This window comes from Dermacentor albipictus, chromosome 6, assembly GCF_038994185.2.
Source record: "Dermacentor albipictus isolate Rhodes 1998 colony chromosome 6, USDA_Dalb.pri_finalv2, whole genome shotgun sequence".
In the NCBI taxonomy this organism is placed as follows: Eukaryota; Metazoa; Arthropoda; class Arachnida; order Ixodida; family Ixodidae; genus Dermacentor; species Dermacentor albipictus.
In genome coordinates, this window is record NC_091826.1 from 119,806,511 (window position 1) to 119,827,393 (window position 20,883).

The window sequence follows — 20,883 nt, forward strand, 5'->3', positions numbered from 1 at the left end:
TGTATGGGCCTCCCACTTCGACTCTCCTGAACGTTAATTATCAAGAAATCAAGCACTCAAAAAGAAACAACGAGCAGAGCTGGACTTTCAAGTAATTATTTATGCACAGCACTGTAACGTTCCGATTTATACTCAAGCAATAATAGGTATTTCAGGGTAGGCGCTTTTGTTTTCCGCGGCGGTTGCCACACATATAGATATGGTAATATAACCGGTATATACGAACACGCGTTATTTAACTGCACAATCTGATGGCGTCAACCACACCTTGGAGGGCGAAAGAAACGTTCTTCGGGATGAATCCAGATTCCATAATGTAAGTGAACTGGAACTGCGCAATCCAAACAATATTTTCCAGCCGACCCTGGCTGAATTCAATTCTTTAACTGCGGGCAGTCATAGAAGGGAGAACAATTGACGAGTGTTTCATCTTAATTGCAGGACTGACGTATACAGAACAAGGCACAAGACAAGGCCCGTGCGGTACAGCGAGGGAATACAGTAAGACCTGTCGGTGAGTCACTGCTTCAAAAATTTGATGTGGTCGCAGCCTTCCACCGGTCATCTTTGCTTGTGAAAAGTTTGTCACCCATCTGAACATGTACTAGTAGTCTGTAGCAGGTATAACGCGAGCACTCACTGGACTTTCCTCGTGTTTACTAGCTTATTTTTATTTTTATTTTGTTGTCGAATCGACAGGCGACAAGACAGATCAGTGGAACAAGGCACTCTACTGCTTTTCGAGCCTTGTTTCTGTTTTAACTATACTTTCTTTAAGACCTGATTAACATGGTCACGATATTTTGGTTGCAAAAATTGTTAGTTTACCATGATATTTTGTAGCGGATAAGACCATCTGCATGCGCATATCGTCCGACATATGCCACACGTTCTGCCTCCCCAAATGCTACTCAGAGTTCTATTTGCAAAAAAGGCTGTTAAAAAGTTTTTATGCACCACGTTGCGCGAGCACTTGCCCCAGGGCTTTTTTTTATTTTTTTATTGCTTTTGAGCAAACAATGACCTAGGGTCCCTTGAAATTATTTTTGAAGCTCTTGACTATCAAGGTCCGTGATTTATTGTTTTTACATAAGAGGTACCAAAGCCACGAACCGGCAGTCCTTAGATTTAAAAAGTTATTTTCGTGAAAACAACGCCTGCTGGGTGTATCGGCCCCGCGCATTGAAGGAACGAGACCCCTAAAATTATGTGCATTTAAAGGTGGTCAAAAGAGCAGTAGCTACGATTTCCTTAGAATCAGTTCTTCGCAAATAATGCTCACACCACATGCAGTTTAGCTTCAGTCAAGTAGGCTGCCATTCGGCCGGTGGCTAAGCAGGAGTCGGTCAGTCTAAGCAGGAGCGTTAATGTTCAAAGCAAAAGCGGTAACATTGCTTTAATACTTGCTGTGGAAGGCTATTTCACCAGAAAGAACATAGGCTGTTGTAAAAGTGATCGGTGAATCGGTCTACCCTAGAATACGGCTTCTTGTGTTTCTTGTCTTTGGCGTACGCGTATTCTTTCTGCTGTAGTGCCATTTGCTTTTTGTGCACATGCGTGACAATATTCAAGTGCTTGTTTCACCGCACTTGAATCGTTGGCGCCATTTGGCAACAGTGTCATAAGCTGGAGGCATTGTCACCGCACACCGCCACCAGCTCGGCGTGAATCTTCTTGGCATCTTATCGCTTCAAGTACAGCGAGAAGATCACGGCCCGTGTTTCAACTTTCCCAATGGGTGCTGGCATTTTTTTATTTGGCGGCCTAGCGGTGTTCCGTGGTACTATATAGAACACAATTTTTATATTGCGGTAACACTAGACAGACGCACACTCATTTTGATACCTATCGTGTACGCATTTTATAAATCTATGGCAGCGATAATACGAATTTGATGAACGCCTCTCATATATACATGCGTTCTCTCCACTCTTCTGACGATTGGAATGGGGAAACGGGGATTGCTGTATGAAATCATCTCACAGGCGCCATAATATTGACTAAACGTTAAGATAATCTGCGGTAAAAGGTGCTGTGTATGATGATTGTACAAAGCTTTCCTGCTAAAATACCGAAAACATGTGAAGGTTTCCTTTAGTGTAATGCCTTCTAGCCTTTAAGGTGAATATAAATTAAAGAACACTTCTAATTGTTTTACGGGTCATACGTCATTTTGCGGCTTTTGTATGTTAGTATTGTAAGCACATTTAACGTACTTCATCGTTCTCATTTATTCTTTACGTATATGAATGTGCTTGCTTGTGGCGTTTGTGAAATGGTGATGACGATGGCAACAAATGTCATTCACACCCCGCGATGATGTTTATGGCCCCTCTTTCTATAATTGATCAGTGAATGAAAACAAAAAGGCACACGGATAGTAGCAGCCCGCAGGAAAGAAAACACGCAGAATAGAAAGCAGTGTCATCTTTTCCTTGCCATTTTTCCTAAAGCTTGTGCACGCATATACTGCACATTAAAGTGAGTTTTTCTTCAATAGGAACGTTCAGCAAAGACCGAACTGGCGTTCTCTGCGCAGCACAACTATGAAAATTTAAGCCTCATGCCTGACTGCGCCAACTGGATTATCGCTTCACCTTTGCATACCATCTATACTGTACCAGTCTCTTATTTTGAACGTTTTTCTCTTTTGGTGTGTGGTGTGTGTGGGCAATGCCTCTTTTACTAGATGCCTTCCGCGTGAGCCGAGAAGCTGGTTCCAGCCCCTCTCCTCTTTCCTCCCCTCCACCCGGGTCGGCTGCGCATGCTAGTTGCGGTGGCCGCTGCAAACCCAAATCACGTAGCCCTGCCTCCGAGATTTTAGCGACGTTTCTTGCGACCCGGGAGGCTGGACCCGCGTTCTCTCGTCAAGCCATTGGTCGAGCGCGTGCAAGCCTATTAATCGTCACTTCCTCCGCAACAGGAAGTGAGTAGGCAGCGAGTGCCGTCTCGCCGCGACTACCCTGAACTACGGGAACCTCCGCTCCAATGGGAAGACTATTGACGCGGCAGGAATCTAGTAAAGGAGGCATTGGTGTGGGCGCCACTTCGACTGCACTTTTCTATGTTACAAACGCCACATGACCACCCGCCTGATAAGTAAAATGATGCGTTCAAATCGTCATCTTGTCACCTCTGCAAAGAGACGACAGATTGCTGTTTATTCGGGGCGTAGCGAACTTCGAGCTTTTGTATGGGAGGTATACTGGTCCAATGCAACTATCTGAGTTTCGTTTATTTTTTTTTTCACTGAAGAAGCGCGAAACGAGACGGCATAGTAACCTACCTATCGCAACGTGCTTGGTAAAAGCCAAAAAAATGCTTTGCGGTAAAAAAAAAGGAATGCCTCTTGGAAATATACACACTTGAATGCGAGAAGCACGAAAGTTTCGTCTTTCATGTACATTTGATTTTTGCATTGCTCGATTTTTTTTCCTGAAATGTCACGTACAATTCGGAGCTGCTTCCAGACAGGAATCAGCGCACGTACGTGCATGCCAGCGCGCCTGCGAACATTTTCCCCTTGGGGCAATTCTCCCATGCACCCGTTGTGAGCGCCTTTCTACCCGGTAATTCTCGACCAAAAATTCAGTCACATACGACCTGTGCTTCCGGCGTCAGACGTGAGTATTTCCTGTCTTGCGCCGGAACCTAGGCGTCGCTTCCGCTTCCTGCAGTCTTTCCTCCTTAGATTTGCATGCAAATCTTTTCAGGCCCATGCCACCAGCAGAACGCACTCTTCGTCACTTTGTTTTCAAAAGAAAAAAGAAAGAAATCTCGACCTTTGTGACTTTTGAGAGCAAAATCAGGATACTGTCTTTTTTTGAATTTATTCCCTGTGCTGCGGTTTGGCCCAAAGCCCTGTTCGAGATTTCTTGCTCATCGTTAGGCTAGTACAGGAGCGAAAATTGACTAGAAGCAATATTTGACGCTGTGCATCACAATATCCTTCCATGCCCGCATTCTCATTCTATTGAAACTACTTGTTTAGATCCACATATTCCTTCTCTGTTCTGCCTTAACATCAGTACAAAGATCATATTCTCTGCTCAAAGCTTTGATGATATGCTGGAGATGTTAACCTGACAGTTTGCCTGACATACTACTCCAAGAACTGATTATGATATATACAGCGATGAGCACTTAACAAAGCATGCAGTAGCACACACACATATATGCACTTTAGAAATGTTTACATGGTGTCGTTAAACCTCGTGGCCCCCAACGACGACAACATCTTTCCTGGTGCGGAACGCGCACATAGGGCTTTGCCATCCGGTGAGAATGTGCGGCAATTCCAAGCTCGAATACCGTTGCAGGTGTAGTAACACCTTCAAAGAGTGTCTCTATAGCGCGTATAGCGACAACAGTCACACAGAACGTCGCGCAGGTCTTTAGGGGTGTTACTCTCAGAGCTGATTGGCGAGTCCATCGGGTGCATCTTGCACCTGAAGTACTTCGTGTATAGGCCTCGTTTACTCTTATGCGGTGAAGGCACGTTTGATGACTCAGGGAAAGCTACAAACTATAGGAAAGAAAGTTACATAGACTTTAGTAATGCGCCTCAGAAAGGCTGACCAGACGGAATAACAGACTGTGGTACAGAAGTTATGTAAGCGAGTATGAAGTGCATCAGAAAAGCTCAGGGCGACTAACGCGTTATGCGGAGGTTGCGGGTTCAGCCCCCACCAGCGGCAAGTTATCTTTTGCTCCACTTCACTATACTTTACTATGTTGTGCATATGCATTTCAGCCGCAGCTAATTTCCAATATGCTTTAGTTGGCATACACGCAAAGTGCCTCGAGAGACCAATCGCGCGGCAATTTTACGCGCATTTGGGGGCTTCTTTCACGTTCGGAAAAATACTTTTATGTAGCACGTATTTGGCAACAGAAAGATGTGTGGGAGTGTTTCATCTTACGTACTCTACAATTTTCTCATTGACACTTTTTGTTACAATTATAATATTTGAGAAATTCATTAATTATTAGGCCTAATCACATCATGAGAAGCCAACAAACAAATACACCAACGACAACATAGCAGAAATTACTTGTACTTAATAACTGAATTAAAGAAATTGTGAAATAATCATAATGAAAGTAGATCAAAGAACAGCTGGCCGCAGGTGGGATACGAACCCACGTCTTCGAGTAGCGCGTGCGGTGCTCTAACCAGCTGAGCTACCGCGGTGTCGTTTTCCCATCAACTTTCTTCGCTATTTATGTTTGACTACTAGAACTAAGCTTGGGAGCATTAGCCAGGGCTAATGCATATATATATATATATATATATATATATATATATATATATGTGTGTGTGTGTGTGTGTGTGTGTGTGTGTTTAGAGAGAGAGAGAGGGAATGGATGAATGGAAGTGATAATATCCTACATCCTACAATCAGACGGGCACATCGAATAAACCGTCTACTCGTGTCCCGAGTCTTCTCAAAAGATACAATGCAGCGGGCAATAGCGATAAACCTGGAAACCGCCGTTCTTTTTTCCTACAGTGACACTGAAGTCATGCTCATGCACTCGTATTTCTTTTTTGTGATTTCCAACTTCTCCATAATTGCTCTTGTCCTACTTTGGGCCGACAGACACAAGAAAGACACAAACGACAGACACAAGAAAGACGACAGGACAAGGCGCCTTGTGCTGTCGTCTTTCTTGTGTCTGTCGTTTTGCGCTAAACAAAGTATTCATGGATTCGCACCAACTAGCCCGCCAACGCATTGTGCTGAATTACCCATAAGTAATTTAAGAAATATAATGATGCTTCAGTAGAGTTTTAGTGCGTCTACCTGTCTGATGAAAATACGTACTTTTCTTTCTAGTTTCTTTGTTCCGCGACAAGGACATTGAATGAACAACAATATACAATTTCGAATGACATCCGCAAATTCTTTGCAGTGCTGTGTAAGACAGGCTGTCATCTCTTTCATGTCATATTTGACTTAGATGAGCAACTTCAATCTTTCAGGAGCAGAAAAGACAATGCTCACAATGGTCATTTTCGATATCTTTTCGACAGTATGACAACTGTTGTGTATGTAAGGCACAATGGCAGCCTTGTTCGGTGTAGCCCAGCACCCGGATATTGCGATTCTTGCCCTTTCTTTTTGTAAAGAAAAAAAAAACTAGGCACAAAATTATTTGTCCCAGAACTCAATGCGATTCATCGTTAAACCGCAGTGCGAAAGAAATACGAAATACAAAGAAAAAATTACAAACAAGCTCTCTTCCTGCCACTTTCGTCTCAGTGCGAGCTGCAGTTTAACAATTGAAAATTACGAACATGCCCGACTCCCAATTCTACTGCAGATCACTTCAAATTTCGGCGTACAGAGATGTAACTGGGTTTTCTTATTGTGCTTTGCATTTTTAGTGGTGATGACTGAATATCGGCGATACATTCCCATTCGCAGCAGGCTTTAGTACTGATGCACCTCTTGAGCCGGTTATACTGTGTGCGCAGAAGATATCACCTCTCGATTCGCGTTATCGCCGTTGGTTCGTCTTGGCGTTGTGAGCAGCAGGTCTGAGCGGGTTGCACTGTACGTCTTAGAAAACGCATTATCACGTGGTGACGGATTGTTGCTTTTTGTTCAGATTTATTTACACGCGCACATTCGGTCGTAGCGGGGCATGCACAACATGAGCATCCCATGCGTAAGCAGTAAGGCTTTCTGTTAGCATGTGCAATACGGATTTACAAATTTGCAAACGCCGAAATTCAGAACTGAAAGCTGACGCACCGCAAAACAACTCCGCGGCAACGAGTGCGATACAGCCCTGCTCGTGGGCGCTGAACTAAAGACACGTGCAGCAATAGGCTCCTGTGCTGTGTACAGTGCGTCATGAATCATTCCAGGTCCAGCCTGACGATTATGATGCCCACAGTGCGGCGGACAGGCAGAGACAAAGAAGGAATGGCGAAGACAAGTGCTGGCCTCCAACTCAACTTAATTTCAAGGAACACACATACATGCCACCGTACACGTGTATACAACAAAAACAGAGAGTTGATAATAGCTAAGCGAAAAGATAATTGAAGTCTTAGAAAAAAACACGAGCGTAAGACGGCACACCGCGTGCGGGTGTTCGCGTCGTAATGGAATGCCGACCAGCCCACTCTCACACCTTGCTAAATGCACCAGTGGCAGCCGTGCTATGTCTGGAGTTCGCTGCAAACTTCATCGCGCACATTTTGCGGGACACTCATCAGCGTTTCGCGAAGCGGCTGCGACATTCGTGCATTCTACCAATCTTGTGAAGCGGCAAACACGTCTCGCGAAGCAACAATAATTTGAGTACACAAGAAAAAACTGCGATGAGAATACTTTCAGTCGCTGAAGAACTTGGAACTTGCCAGACAATTTATCGTTAGCTTTAGGTAGTATGCAGTCGAACGCGTTAGCAATTGTGGGGGTAAAGTAATGCATGGATGAGATCTCCTTGTGTACTTTTGTTGCTTTCATCTGTTTAGTTCTAAACACCTCTTAAACACCTCTAGAATATATTTAAATAGCGACCACCTCACCAGGGTTTTGATGGACTGCTGCCTGACTGCCACCACGTCTTCCATTTACTTCGCCGGGAATCCTTTCAAGAACTTCAGCTTCTAGAAACAAATCATAAAGCCTACCTCGCACAATGCTACCATATTTTCGTAATTGTAATGTAGTTAAACCAATGTACGGATCAAGTTTGGAGGCTAAACTGACTACAGCATAAGCTTTGCATGCTTACGAAGATACGTTTTTACTAAGTATGACTCAGAGCAACGGCTCGAAGGTACTTTATTTCAACAATAAAATCTAGAAATGAAACATTGCTCCCTTCTCCAGACTGGTCGCCCTAGCCATCATGAAAATGTCTAGCTTGAGAGAAAATTGCTAGTGGCGACGAATTTCCGAGTTGCTGCACAAGCGCTTGTGGAAACATGACTGATAGACAAATGTACATCTCACACTTAGCTCTGGCGTCGACGAATGTGAGCGCACATAGGAAATTGAGCAGCCGATGAATGAGTACGTTGTCGCCAAGGCTTTAGTGGTTGACGTGAACTCCGCGACGGCGGGTACTCACAACCTACGTCGCTCGAAGGTTATTCTCCCGTGCTGGCAGGTATGCGGAAATCTGGAATTGCGTGGTCTAACTGTTTGTTTTGTTTATAAGTGTTGATTACTGACTCCCTAATGGCCTTTCAGCATCCTCGGTAGAGTCCCCTTCCTGATTATTCCCATCAGCACACTAAGACCACGTGTCGTTTGCGTATGGAAGACGTTCTTAGGCACCAGCCGTTTTCGTGTTTTCGCATTCCTTATATTACAAAGAAACGAGAACAAGCTGTTGTCTTGGCAGTGGACATTGTTATTCCAAAAAAAACAACGAGACAGAAAGGAATTTTATTATGCCACCTAGATAATTGTCGTCCGTGGAGTATTGATTTTAAAAACTAACTGCTCGGGGCACAACAAAAAGGGCTACGTTCTAATCTTGAATAACATTAGTCGCAAAATAAAGATGAAAGAGGGAAAGAGATGGACAGAAGAAGCAGAAAGTCTTAGTATTCTTCTGTGTCAACTGTTTCAGCTTCTTCTGCCTACAGTCTTCTGTCTAGTGATATTCTGGGCCAGCACTTAGGTATAAAACAAAACGATTGGAAAGACACCCGAAAGTCAAGCTTCTGTGTTTGTTTGAGCGTAACGCCCCGTTCACCCTTCGTCCTCAGGGTCAATAGAGCTTGGATGGTGTGGGCGACTCGTACTCTAAGGTCTGAACTGCGCGCTCTTGTGGTTTCTTGCAGCGCATCCACAACTACACGGATGTGAAAGGCACGTGATAGACAGCACAAAGCGTCATAAGCGAAATTCTAACGCATGAGCGTACCGTGCCAACACTCTTTTATTCTACCACTACTCTCCCCTCCCCACCGAAACTTTCTCCTGGGTTTTCATGCCCCAGATTGGAAGCGACGGGAAGCCGTGGCGGGCAACTCTCGAGCAGCCATATCGCATCAAGGGCCTTCCTGCCTCGCCTATATCTCCCTCCGTTCATTCCCGCGGTGAGTTTCCCTGTTTCCCCACACTTTCCTTTGCTTTCCCTCATCTTCTCTCGCCGCTTGAGTTGCCCACTTTTCTACTCCTGCTTGTCCTTGTTCGCGCATGCTCCATTCCCTTTCGTTTTTATTTCTTACTCTTACGGTACTGTCCTCTGCCTCTCTCTTTCACGCTTCCTTCGCAGAATGACCTTTGTTTCTACGCTCCTCGCCGATTGCCTTTGCCTTCTCATGGCGTTTTCGTTCTCTCTTCTATATGAGCCGGCGCTGCGTGGGAAGGCGCGAGCGTTACTACCGCAATTCCGCTTTTGTACATTCGTTTTGCTTTCTTCGTGTGGCCCGCCACTTGGAGGCACTGTTCGAGGCGCAATTCGCCAGCGCTCTCTCTTTCTGGAATGCACTGTCGAGTGCCGTTTGTACACGGCGCCAACGGACCACCGCACGCGTTATTGCACTGCTGAGCGCCTTGTCCCCGCACGCAAATCGTGGCGGCCTCGCTTAAAGCCTACCGGAGGCACCCAGTGAACTGGCCGAAGTAGACATGACTCCGTGAAAACGCTTCCGCGTATTTGAAGCCTCGTCGACCGATTCGGATGTATGCAAACATCGGCACTGTCCAGTGCGCGTGATAGTGTAGAACCGGTGGTCGCTTGTGCTGAAGAGGAAAGCGCTGAAGCACATGGTGGCTCAGGAGAGATCCCTGTATAGCATTGACATCTTGTAAAGATTATATTTCAACTCACCATCAAGCGCACTTTTCACCAATCTACAAAAAAACGAAGAAAAAGAAAGGAAAGAATCAGAAGAAAGAGAGGAAGTGAGGAAGTAATGAAAAAGGAAGGAAATGAAGAAATGAACAAAAAGAGAAAGAAAGAAAGAAAAAAAAGAAAGAAAGGAAGAAAGGAAGAAAGAAAGAAGGAAAGAAAGAAAGAAAAGTTCCTCATAATAGGCCAGTAAGGCAAGATCGTATCAAATGTGCAATTGTAAGGCAAGATCGTATCACGTGTGCTATTGTACCATAGAAAGGAGCGGAAGAGGAAGATGACGCTGTTCGATCTGTTGTCACCTCAGCTCTGTAATTTTTGCATAGGTTTTGCTATTCATTAAGTGAGTTATTTATATTCTTGGAAGGCGGCCGCATCTTTAAGGCGGTACTGTTTCTATGGGAAGGGTACGGCTGCTCCAGCGCCGGCATCTTTAAAGGGACAGCGCCATCCGAAGGAAGCCAGCGCGGCGGAGGCCATGGCCTCGCAAGGTGTGGAGCTTCCAGACATCAGGGACGATAAGCAGTCCAGTGCGTCAGCATCGCTCAGTGGGGACGACACAACTATCGTCGACCCTGACGAGGAAGTGGCTGATATGGCGGAAGTGGACAGCGACGGCTTCAAGGTGGTGAGTCATCGGAAGCAAAGAACGGTCGGAATCCCAGTGGTAGTTTTGCCAACAGAGAAGGGTGTTGATTTGAGAGAGCGGAACCCTATCAGGCTCTTCGAAGCCATTAAAGTACTGCTGAGATCTCCCCCGATTCGCAGCCGCTTCATAACGCAAGGTGCTCTTTATTTAGATATCACAACGGAAGAGCAAATTGACATTCTTCTCCGGTGTTCTCAGATTGGTGACATAAGAGTTAAAGCCCGGCTGCCCCACTCCTACATGACTAACACATGTGTTATTAGGGGAGTACCAGTGGGGTATTCGGAAAGCGACCTTCTTGAATACTTGAAACGGCAGGGTGATCTGCACGTGAAACGTCTAATGCGCCGGATGGAAACTCAATAAAAAGAATGGGCAGCGAAACCTACTAACTCCGTTGTGATAACGTTTGCTCCCAACACCGACCGCCCCGAAAAAATTGACCTCGGTTTTCCAAGCATGCAGTCAAAGAATTCGTTGAACCTCCTCCCCGATGCTTTAGGTGCCAACGCTTTGGGCATGTAACCAAAGTTCGCATCAAAGATCAAAGTTGCAAACGATGCGGTGACGCCCGCGATTACAAAGGCTGCAAGGCAGATTTTGCTTGCACTAATTGTGGTGGTGACCATCCAGCGAGTTTCGGTGGCTGCCCCTTTCGTGTAAGCGCCTTACGCCGCCGAGTGTCCTTCATTAGCGGTCCCAAACCGCAACCTACTGAGAAGCGGATACCTGGAAGCGACGAGTTCCCGGCGTTAGATTCGGAAGTTGAGTTCCCTGCGTTAAAGTCGGAAGTTTGTAGCGCGGTAACAAGCAACATCAGTGAGCGACCTGTTCTTAGCAAGACGACAAAGTCCTCTGTGGGTGAGTCGGTTGTTCGATTTGCTGCAGCAAAAAGTGTCCAAGTTTCTCCGCGACCAGATCACAGCCAGACTCGACAACATGAAGGACATTCCCTCGCCTCAAAAGACATGAAGAAACCAGCTGCAGTAGCCAAGAGTGGGTCCCAGTCAACATTTTTCGTTGAAGTTGTGAGGCAGTGCGTCCAGCAAAATAAGGAGCTCAAAAATCAGGACCTGTCCGACCTTCTGCAAGTTTTGTTTGAAGTCCTGCGTTCATATGTTCAAGCGATGCAGACTGGCACCCTAAACTTTCTACAGCTCGTTCTTTCCTTTGATACGATGATTACCACTTTCGCAGCGACCTTTACTTTATATTATCGCTAGTCTTCTTCAACCTCGTGCAACTAAAAATCACCGAAAAGTACCGTTCATTATGCAATAGAACTGCGCTGGGATCATACGTCGATTAGCAGAACTTAAATTATTTCTGAAAGATACGTGTGTTCCAGTATTGGCCCTCTCGGAGGCTGGCCTACCAAGCGGGAGATCTCTGACTGGATATGTCGCCCATAAGAATTGCAGCATAAGGTCATTTCCCACGGGAAGTGCCGCCCTTTACATACGAAGAGAGATTCCTCATGTGGCTTTGAACGTCACCGATCTTTGCACCGATAGTATTGAGGTAGCGGCTGTGAGGATACGGCTTGGCTTCCGAACTCTTTCTGTTGCATCCGTATACGTGTCTCCGTGAAAGAAGGTAGCAATTGACTTGTTTCTCCAGCAGCTTTGTGACTGTTACCCAGCGCCCCGAATTACCTGCGGGGACTTCAAAGCCCATCACTCTGTCTGGTGTGACAGGAGCACAGATTCCCGTGGACGCAAACTTGTAGAAGTTATCGACAGCTTGGACCTGTGCGGGGTGAATGACGGAAGTCCCACTTTCTTACGGCCTCCAGCCTCAGCCACATCTGTAGACCTAACCTTGTATTCATCTGACATCCGCGTGAAGAGGTCAACTGCACCTGACTGCATGGGAAGTAGTCACTATACAATTTTAGTGTTTACCGCCGACTTCCATATGCGCGGCTCTAAAACTAGCCATGTTGTTAATTGGGACATTTACAGGGAGCAACTTGCATGTGTTTCTGTTGATGTGATAGACAAAATGATTTCTGGTAAGATGGCTGCTACCACAGCGGTCAAGTTGCCTAATAATTTTCCAACTCCGGATATAAAACTCGAGAACCTTTGCGCAGCGCGCAGTAGGGCGGAGCGACAACTGATGCCGAAGAAGGACAACAGATCCTTGAAGACGACCTTCAATAGGCTTAACTCTGCCATTCGACGCCATACGAACAAGCTCTGTTGGTCGCAGTGGGCGTCCTTCTGCGAAAGCTTGATGGTTTTGTCACCGATGACGAGAATTTGGCGAGTCATTGGCAGTCTTGCTGGTGATTCTCGTCCTAGTAAACCTTTCGAAGCGCTTGCACTGCGCAAGCAGAAACCTCTCGTGTGCTTGGCAGAGGAATTTACAGATGCATTTGTAAGTGCAAGTTCAGGAATTCATCCCTGCGCTCTGCCTGCAACATCTACGTCTGTGATGGACGTCCCGTTTACACTTCGAGAGCTACAGACAGCACTCAGCAGCCTGCAGCGTCGATGTGCACCAGGTCCTGACGGCATCACCAACCAGATGATGCAGAACCTACCTCTGCAACACCGGAAGATGCTGCTAAGCCATCTCAATCGAGTGTGGGAGACTGGCGACGTTCCTCCTTCATGGAAGGTGGCTTGTGTTGTCCCAGTGCTGAAGCCTGGCAAAGGAATGACAGACTTGGCCTCGTATCGTCCTGCACCACTGACGTCGTGCGTGGCTAAGTTCATGCAGAAACTGGCAAGTAAGCGTTTATCTTGGTGGCTCGATGATAAAAGGGCTCTGCCAACATGCATGACTGTATTCCGAACAGGTTTAAGCGCGCAAGGTAGCGTCTTGGACTTGCTAAGCTATATTGAACATCATAGAGCTTTCGGCCTTTCAACACTAGTTGTTTTCCTAGGCGTAATAAAAGCATATGATAGCGTCCTTCAGAGCTCAATACTAAATAGTTTGCAGGCCATGGGCGTACAGGGCTATCTTCTGTGATTCATTCACTCATTTATCAGTGATCGTAAAATTCAAGTGCGGTTAGGAAGTACCACAAGCACCGAAAGGGTGGTATCGGGAGGTGTACCTCAGGAAAGTGTTCTTTCCCCAATGCTCTTTAACGTTGTAATGGCTGGTCTTCCCGCTAATGTGCAAAAACATTGCAGGCATGTCCATATGTCGATATACGCGGACGAAATTTCTTTTGGTTAACCGCATATCAACACAAGCGTTTAGCTCTGATAGCTCGACAGGCATTACATTCAGTTCAAAATTACCTTCAAGGTGTTGGGTTGACTCTCTCGTTGGAAAAATCTGGCTTCATCCTGTTTCCAAGTAGAGGAAGAAGGTATGCGCGGCTGAAGATAGACCTTGATCAATCTTGCCTTCGACAATTGAAACACAAGTGCTTTTTGGGCGTCATTATTGACTACCGCCTACAGTGGCGACGAGCTGTGGACTCGGTTGTGACATCGATATCTTCGCGTCTCAATGTGATTTGTAGAGTTGCAAGTGAGCAATGGGAAATCACCTTTCTTCAATAATCAGGTTGCAGGATGCACTAGAGACGAGTCGAATAATGCATCAGCTTCCTTTAATTTCCCCCTCGATATCACATCTGGTACGACTTGAGGTTCTGCACAGAAAGGGCCTAAGACGGGCTCTCGGCGTTTTGCACACTGCTCCTAACAATGCAGTACTTTATGAATCTCTATCTAGACCTCTTAACCTAGTCGCTTCACAAAGGTTATTGATGCAAATTGGCCGCCTCAAACAGACGGCAGCCGGGCGAGCCCTTCTACAGCGCTTTCGAAAGAGATCCGAGTCCCGAGCGTACTTCGCACTAAATACTCTGTTACCTGGGTCTTGACGCTAGAGGTCGAACTAAGAGGTTGAAACCACCTTGGTCATTCGCGAGCCTCGATTGTTCGTTGACAATTCCTCACGTACGCGCTAAGCGGAGTTCTACCCTGGCGGCAACGCGTTCGCTGGTGCTGGAACATCTTGAGACTGAATATGCACGTCATCTTCAAATCTTTACTGATGGCTGTATGGACAAGGTCAAACGATCTAGTGCAGCTGGTTTTCACATTCCCTCTTTGAAGTATGATTGGTCTGCTCATTTCACTGCGGTCGTGTCCTCCACAACGGCCGAAAGCGTTGCCACTGAGGCAGCTCTAATGAAACTATGGTTTTGGACGCCTCAACCTGTCCTCATTCTTACAGATTCAAAATCTGCCCTTCAATGGTTAGAGCGCAGGTTCCCTACTGATGCGATATGTCTTAGCCCCCTACGCTCGGTGCACAATCTCTATATCAAAGGCTTCTCCATACGTTTCCAATGGGCGCCCTCGAACATAGGTATCATAGGCAACGAGATGGCGAACAGCCTCACCCATAGAGCGCTGTCTGGGAATCCACTGAGAAGAGTGCCTCAGGAAGACAACAGCCTCTTCAGAAAAGCGGTGTTGGGCCACTTCAGTTCTTTGTGGAGCTCACCTCATAAGCCATGTGTGACCAAGGGTCTCAAAAGAAACCAAGCCACTTTACTGCTCCGCATTCGCATGGGCTCTGCTCGTACCCCTGCGTGGATGTATAAGACTGGCCTGGCGTTATCACCATTATGTTCAACATGTGGTGTGTGCGGTGACATAGAACATTACCTAATGTGCTGTACTGTGTATAACGCGGAAAGGAGGGTGTTATTCGGGTCCCTCAGGAAGACAGGAGTTCCTCACAGTTCTCTTCAGGACATTGTCTTCCCGCGCGGCAGCTGGTTGTGTAGGAAGGAGGTCTCTCGCCTTCTTTTATATTACCTGCAGGACACGAATTCGGCCTCCACATGGTGAACTGAGGAGTGACCATTTGTAATTATGAGGTCTGTCTGATTATGTGATATACTTTATTTTAGGTGTCGCTACGGTGGAGCAATTGCCGGCAGCAACTGCAAGGCTAATTCCACCAGTAGCCTACAACAACTCAAGTCTCCCCCACAGAAAGTTGTCCAAACACAGCTGTATTTATGGTACGTGTTATTTTGTTGTTTGCTGTAACTGTACGCGTCTATAACCGTTGTCATCAGCCGAGTTACGGCATTAGTACGTGAAGTATATATATATATATATATATATATATATATATATATATATATATATATATATATATATATATATCTTGGCTCAAGTTATGCGTGTCCCACATAACTTGAGCCAAGAATTTAAAAATTAAAGGTGCATCGGAAGTGAATTGATCGAACGCATACTATTCGCAATAGCCCAGTGTCTCAGACACTTTTTCCCCATAACTCATTCATTATTTAAGTATGATTATCTAACATTGTAATTATTGGCTGAGAACCCTAAGCATGGCAAGCAGAATTGTCGAGCACCTTCAGAAACCACCATTCGAGTTGTTTCCTTTACGATACGTCTCACGTAGTCGATTTTAAGGGGTAGCAAAGAAATCGAGCGAGATAGGATAAAAAGGCCACGTGACGAAGTGCTTCTGCAGTGGTTGTGTGCTTCTCTCAAGCGCGTTCAGTAGCAACCAATTTCAAAATTTAATTTGAAATTAATTTATGGAAAAGGCTAGATCACTGAAAACACAGCTTGGGAGCGGCAACATTTTATGAGTTGCGTTCAGCAAAATAATTTTTCAAGTTTATTGGCGAATGCCTCCGTAGATGGTAGACCAAGGTACTCGCTTTCATGGTAGCTTTTCCCTGAGTACTATAGCAGGTGGAAAAAAAGGAATATTTGAAAGTGTCACAGCTCGATAAAAAAAAAAACCTTATAGACTTAGCACGGTTGGTTCTGCTCGAGCATTGCCCTTAGGTCATTGGTCTTGTTGATAGCTATGTTGTCGTGATAAACGGGATATAAGAATTTCATTGCAGCGATCCGTCGACGGATTTCCAGGGTCTGTATGGAGGCGCGGTCGCGCAGTCCCGTCACGCTGTCACTCCGGGAGTACTTCGAATAAACGAAACGAAGGGCCTTGTTTTGTATTTGCCTCCATGGAGGAAAGAAATAATATAGAAGAGGCCTTGACGTCACGTTTTTAAAGCCCGAAACTTAGCCATGTTGGTGTGATATCTCCTATTGAGTCTCCAATCAACTCGCCAGAGCGGTTAAGCGGTGGCTTCGAACTCGCATTGCTACGAGCCGCCGGTAGTGTGTGCTGCCGACACGCTTCAGCACAGGGTCTACGGAACTTCTGTAACAGTTTTAGTGAAGCAGACATGCTCCTGTGCATTTCCTTGGCACGTTGAAGACGACGACGAAGACCCACGCCATGATTACATGAGCATGCCTGTTGCTGACTGGAAACTCACACGCGCGGACCCAAAAGACGATTTTCAAGCTCGCACGCCACGTCCCAAAGTCAGGTTGAGTCAGAATCTGCTGCGAGGAAGACACGGGTCGAAAAAACCTACCTCACTCACTTTTAATAGGCCTAGAGCAGCAGCGAGAGTTTCAGGAGCGTGGTTGCTGTGACGTACAGCACGTGACTTCCGCCACACTTTCTCCAATACATCCGTTCTGGCCGGGGCCTTTCCTCTGCTCTTCTATGCCTCTCCTGTGATAGCCTCCATCATCATCATCATCAGCCTGGTTGCGCCCACTGCAGGGCAAAGGCCTCTTCCATGCTTCTCCAACAACCCCGGTCATGTACTAATTGTGGCCATGGCGCCCCTGCAAACTTCTTAATCTCATCCGCTCACCTAACTTCTGCCGACCCTGCTACGCTTCCCTTCCCTTGGGATCCAGTCCGTAACCCTTAATGACCATCGGTTATCTTCCCTCCTCATTACAAGTCCTGCCCATGCCCATTTCTTTTTCTTGATTTCAACTAAGATGTCATTAACTCGCGTTTGTTCCCTCACCCAATCTGCTGTTTTCTTATCCCTTAACGTTACACTTATCATTCTTCTTTCCATGGCTCGTTGTGTCGTCCTCAATTTGAGTAGAACCCTTTTCGTAAGCCTCCAGGTTTCTGCCCCGTAGGTGCGTACTGGTAAGACACAGCTATTATATACTTTTCTCTTGAGGGATAATGGCAACCTGCTGTTCATGATTTGGGAATGCCTGCCAAACGCACCTCAGCCCATTCTTATTCTTCTGATTATTTCCGTCTCATGATCCGGATCCGCCGTCACTACCTGACCTAAGTAGATGTATTCCCTTACGACTTCCAGTGCCTCGCTGCCTATTGTAAATTGCTGTTCTCTCCCGAGACTGTTAAGTATTACTTTAGTTTTCTGCAGATTAATTTTTAGACCCACTCTTCTCCTTTGCCTCTCTAGGTCAGTGAGCATGCATTGCAATTGGTCCCCTGAGTTACTAAGCAAGGCAATATCATCAGGGAATCGCAAGTTACTGAGGTATTCTCCATTAACTTTTATCCCCAATTCTTCCCAATCCAGGTCTCTGAATACCTCCTGTAAACACGCTGTCAATAGCATTGGAGATATCGTATCTCCCTGCCTGACGCCTTTCTTTATTGGGATTTTGTTGCTTGCATTATGGAGGACTAAGGTGGCTGTGGAGCCGCTATAGATATCTTCCAGTATTTTTACATATGGCTCATCTACACCCTGATTCCGTAATGCCTCCATGACTGCTGAGGTTTCGACTGAATCAAACGCTTTCTCTTAATCAATGAAAGCTATATATAAGGGTTGGTTATATTCTGCACATTTCCCTATCACTTGATTGATAGTGTGAATATGGTCTATTGTTGAGTAGCCTTTACCGAATCCTGCCTGGTCCTTTGCTTGACAGAAGTCTAAGGTGTTCCTGATTCTAGTTGATTCCTGATTTTATAGCTGATCGGTCTATAATTTTTCAAGTCTTTGGCGTCCCCTTTCTTATGGATTAGGATTATGTTAGCGTTCTTCCAAGATTCCGGTACGCTCGAGGTCATGGGGCATTGCGTATACACGGTGGCCAGTTTCTCTAGAACAATCTGTCCACCATCCTTCAACAAATCTGCTGTTACCTGATCCTCCCCAGCAGCCTTCCCCATTTGCATAGCTCCTAAGGCTTTCTTTACTTCTTCTGGCGTTGCCTGTGGGATTTCGAATTCCTCTAGACTATTTTCTCTTCCATTATCGTCGTGGGTGCCACTGGTACTGTATAAATCTCTATAGAACTCCTCAGCCACTTGAACTATATCATCCATATTAGTAATGATATTGCCGGCTTTGTCTCTTAAGGCATACATCTGATTCTTGCCAATTCCTAGTGTCTTCTTCACTGCTTTTAGGCTTCCTCCGTTCCTGAGAGCCTGTTCAATTCTATCCATATTATAGTTCCTGATGTCCGCTGTTTTACGCTTGTTGAATAACTTCGAAAGTTCTGCCAGTTCTATTCTAGCTGTAGGGTTAGATGCTTTCATACATTGGCGTTTCTTGATCAGATCTTTCGTCTCCTGCGATAGTTTGCTGGTATCCGGCCTAACGGAGTTACCACCGACTTCCATTGCACACTCCTTAATGATGCCCACAAGATTGTCGTTCAATGCTTCAACACTAAGGTCGTATTCCTGAGTTAAAGCTGAATAGCTGTTCTGTAGCTTGATCTGGAATTCCTCTATTTTTCCTCTTACCGCTAACTCATTAATCGGCTTCTTATGTACCAGTTTCTTCCGTTCCCTCCTCAAGTCTAGGCTAATTCGAGGCCTTACCGTCCTATGGTCACTGCAGCGCACCTTGCCGAGCACGTCCACATCTTGTATGATGAATGGGTTAGCGCGGAGTATAAGGTCTATTTCATTTCTAGTCTCGTCCTTCGGGCTCCTCTGCGTCCACTTTCGGCTATCTCACTTGTGGAAGAAGGTATCCATTGTCCACATGTTATTTCGTTCTGCAAACTCGACTAATAACTCTCCCCTGCTATTCCTAGTGCCTATGCCATATTCGCTCGCTGCCTTGGCTCCAGCCTGCGCCTTGCTTACCTTGGCATTTAAGTCGCCCATCAGTACAGCGTATTTTGTTTTGACCTTACCCATTGCCGATTCTACGTCTTCACAGAAGCTTTCGACTTCCTGGTCATCATGACTGGATGTAGGGGCACACACCTGTACGACCTTCAATTTGTACGTCTTATTAAGGTTCACAACAAGACCTGCCACCCTCTCGTTAATGCTATAGAATGCCTGTATGTTACCAGCTATATTCTTATTAACCAGGAATCCGACTCCCAGTTCTCTTCTCTCCGCTAAGCCCCGGTAGCACAGGACGTGCCCACTATTTAGCACTGTATATGCTTCTTTTGGCCTCCTAACTTCACTGAGCCCTATTATATCCCATTTACTGCCCATATCACTGCTAGACTCGCCTCACTAGATAACGTTCTAGCGTTAAGCGTTGCCAGGTTCATATTCCAATCACGGCCTGTCCGGAGCCAGTGATTCTTAGCGCACCCTCTGCTGCGTCGCTGGTCTGACCGCCGCCGTGGTCAGTTGCTTTGCAGCTGCTGGGGACTGAGGGCCGGGGTTTGATTGTTGTGTTCATAGGAGGTTGTGGCCAAGTACTGCACCAGGGTGGCCAATCCTGCTTTGGTGAGGGAGTGCGTTACCGGTTCTGGTCACCGGGATCAGGCCACACTCCAGGCCTGTTTGTGCAATTTTATCAACAGGCGGATTTTTTGTCTTTTTTTTAATCCGGTGGAAAATTGCCGGCACTGGGATTCGAACCACGGACCTCTTGCACGCGAGGCGGGTGTTCTACATCTACGCCACCGCTGCTCCTCCATGATCATAGCCTCCATGATTGCATCTAAACGTTTGGCCAGATAAGCTTCACGTGTATTCCAGACTATGTGGCTATATTCGAGGATGGGACGCACGAGAGATTTGTAGCTCGATGACCTAACATTGGACGGTGCTGTGAAGCCTAACTGTCTAAATGCCTTCTGGCATGTATCTTTAATATGCGTGACCCATTTCAGCGCCGTTGTTATCCTTACCCCAAAGTATTTAAACGATTGTGTGCGGGCAACAGCTGATCCCATGAGGTTGTAGGAGAATTTTAATGGCTTTGTTTTTATGCGTTATCGACATGCACACAGTCGTGCTTAAGTTTATGTATATGCCTCATTCCTGGAACATTTGGCGGTACTAAAGAACGAAGGATGTAATTTTACTCAATTGGCCTGGGCTCATATTGTGGTGTATATGACGCAACCTGCTGCGAAAAGTCTTAATGTCACTCCCGGCTCAATATGAAGGTGCAAATAATTTACACATATTAAACATGAAATGGGACCTAGTATAGAACCCTGTGGAACCCCTGAAAAATTTCTAGACATTCGGATTCTGCATCGCCCACGTTAACGTACTGCCTGCGGTTAGAAACGTATGCGCTTATCCATGATTCTAATTTGTCTTCAATTCCAATGGCACTGAGTTGGTTAATT

At 46.0% G+C, this 20,883-nt stretch overlaps 1 protein-coding gene across 4 annotated transcripts in view; it reads left to right on the forward strand.

The window, feature by feature from the left end:
- LOC135913786 (putative protein kinase C delta type homolog) overlaps positions 1-20,883 on the forward strand; it is a 725,274-nt gene that overhangs the window by 164,741 nt on the left and 539,650 nt on the right. For 2 of the 4 annotated variants that reach the window (XM_070541297.1, XM_070541298.1), the window contains exon 2: positions 442-514. The gene's annotated coding sequence lies outside the window, so the exon portion shown is untranslated. Of the gene's footprint in view, positions 1-441; positions 515-8,978; positions 9,074-15,382; positions 15,489-20,883 lie in introns of those variants that run through there. The other 2 variants (XM_070541300.1, XM_070541299.1) reach the window with 2 other exon arrangements.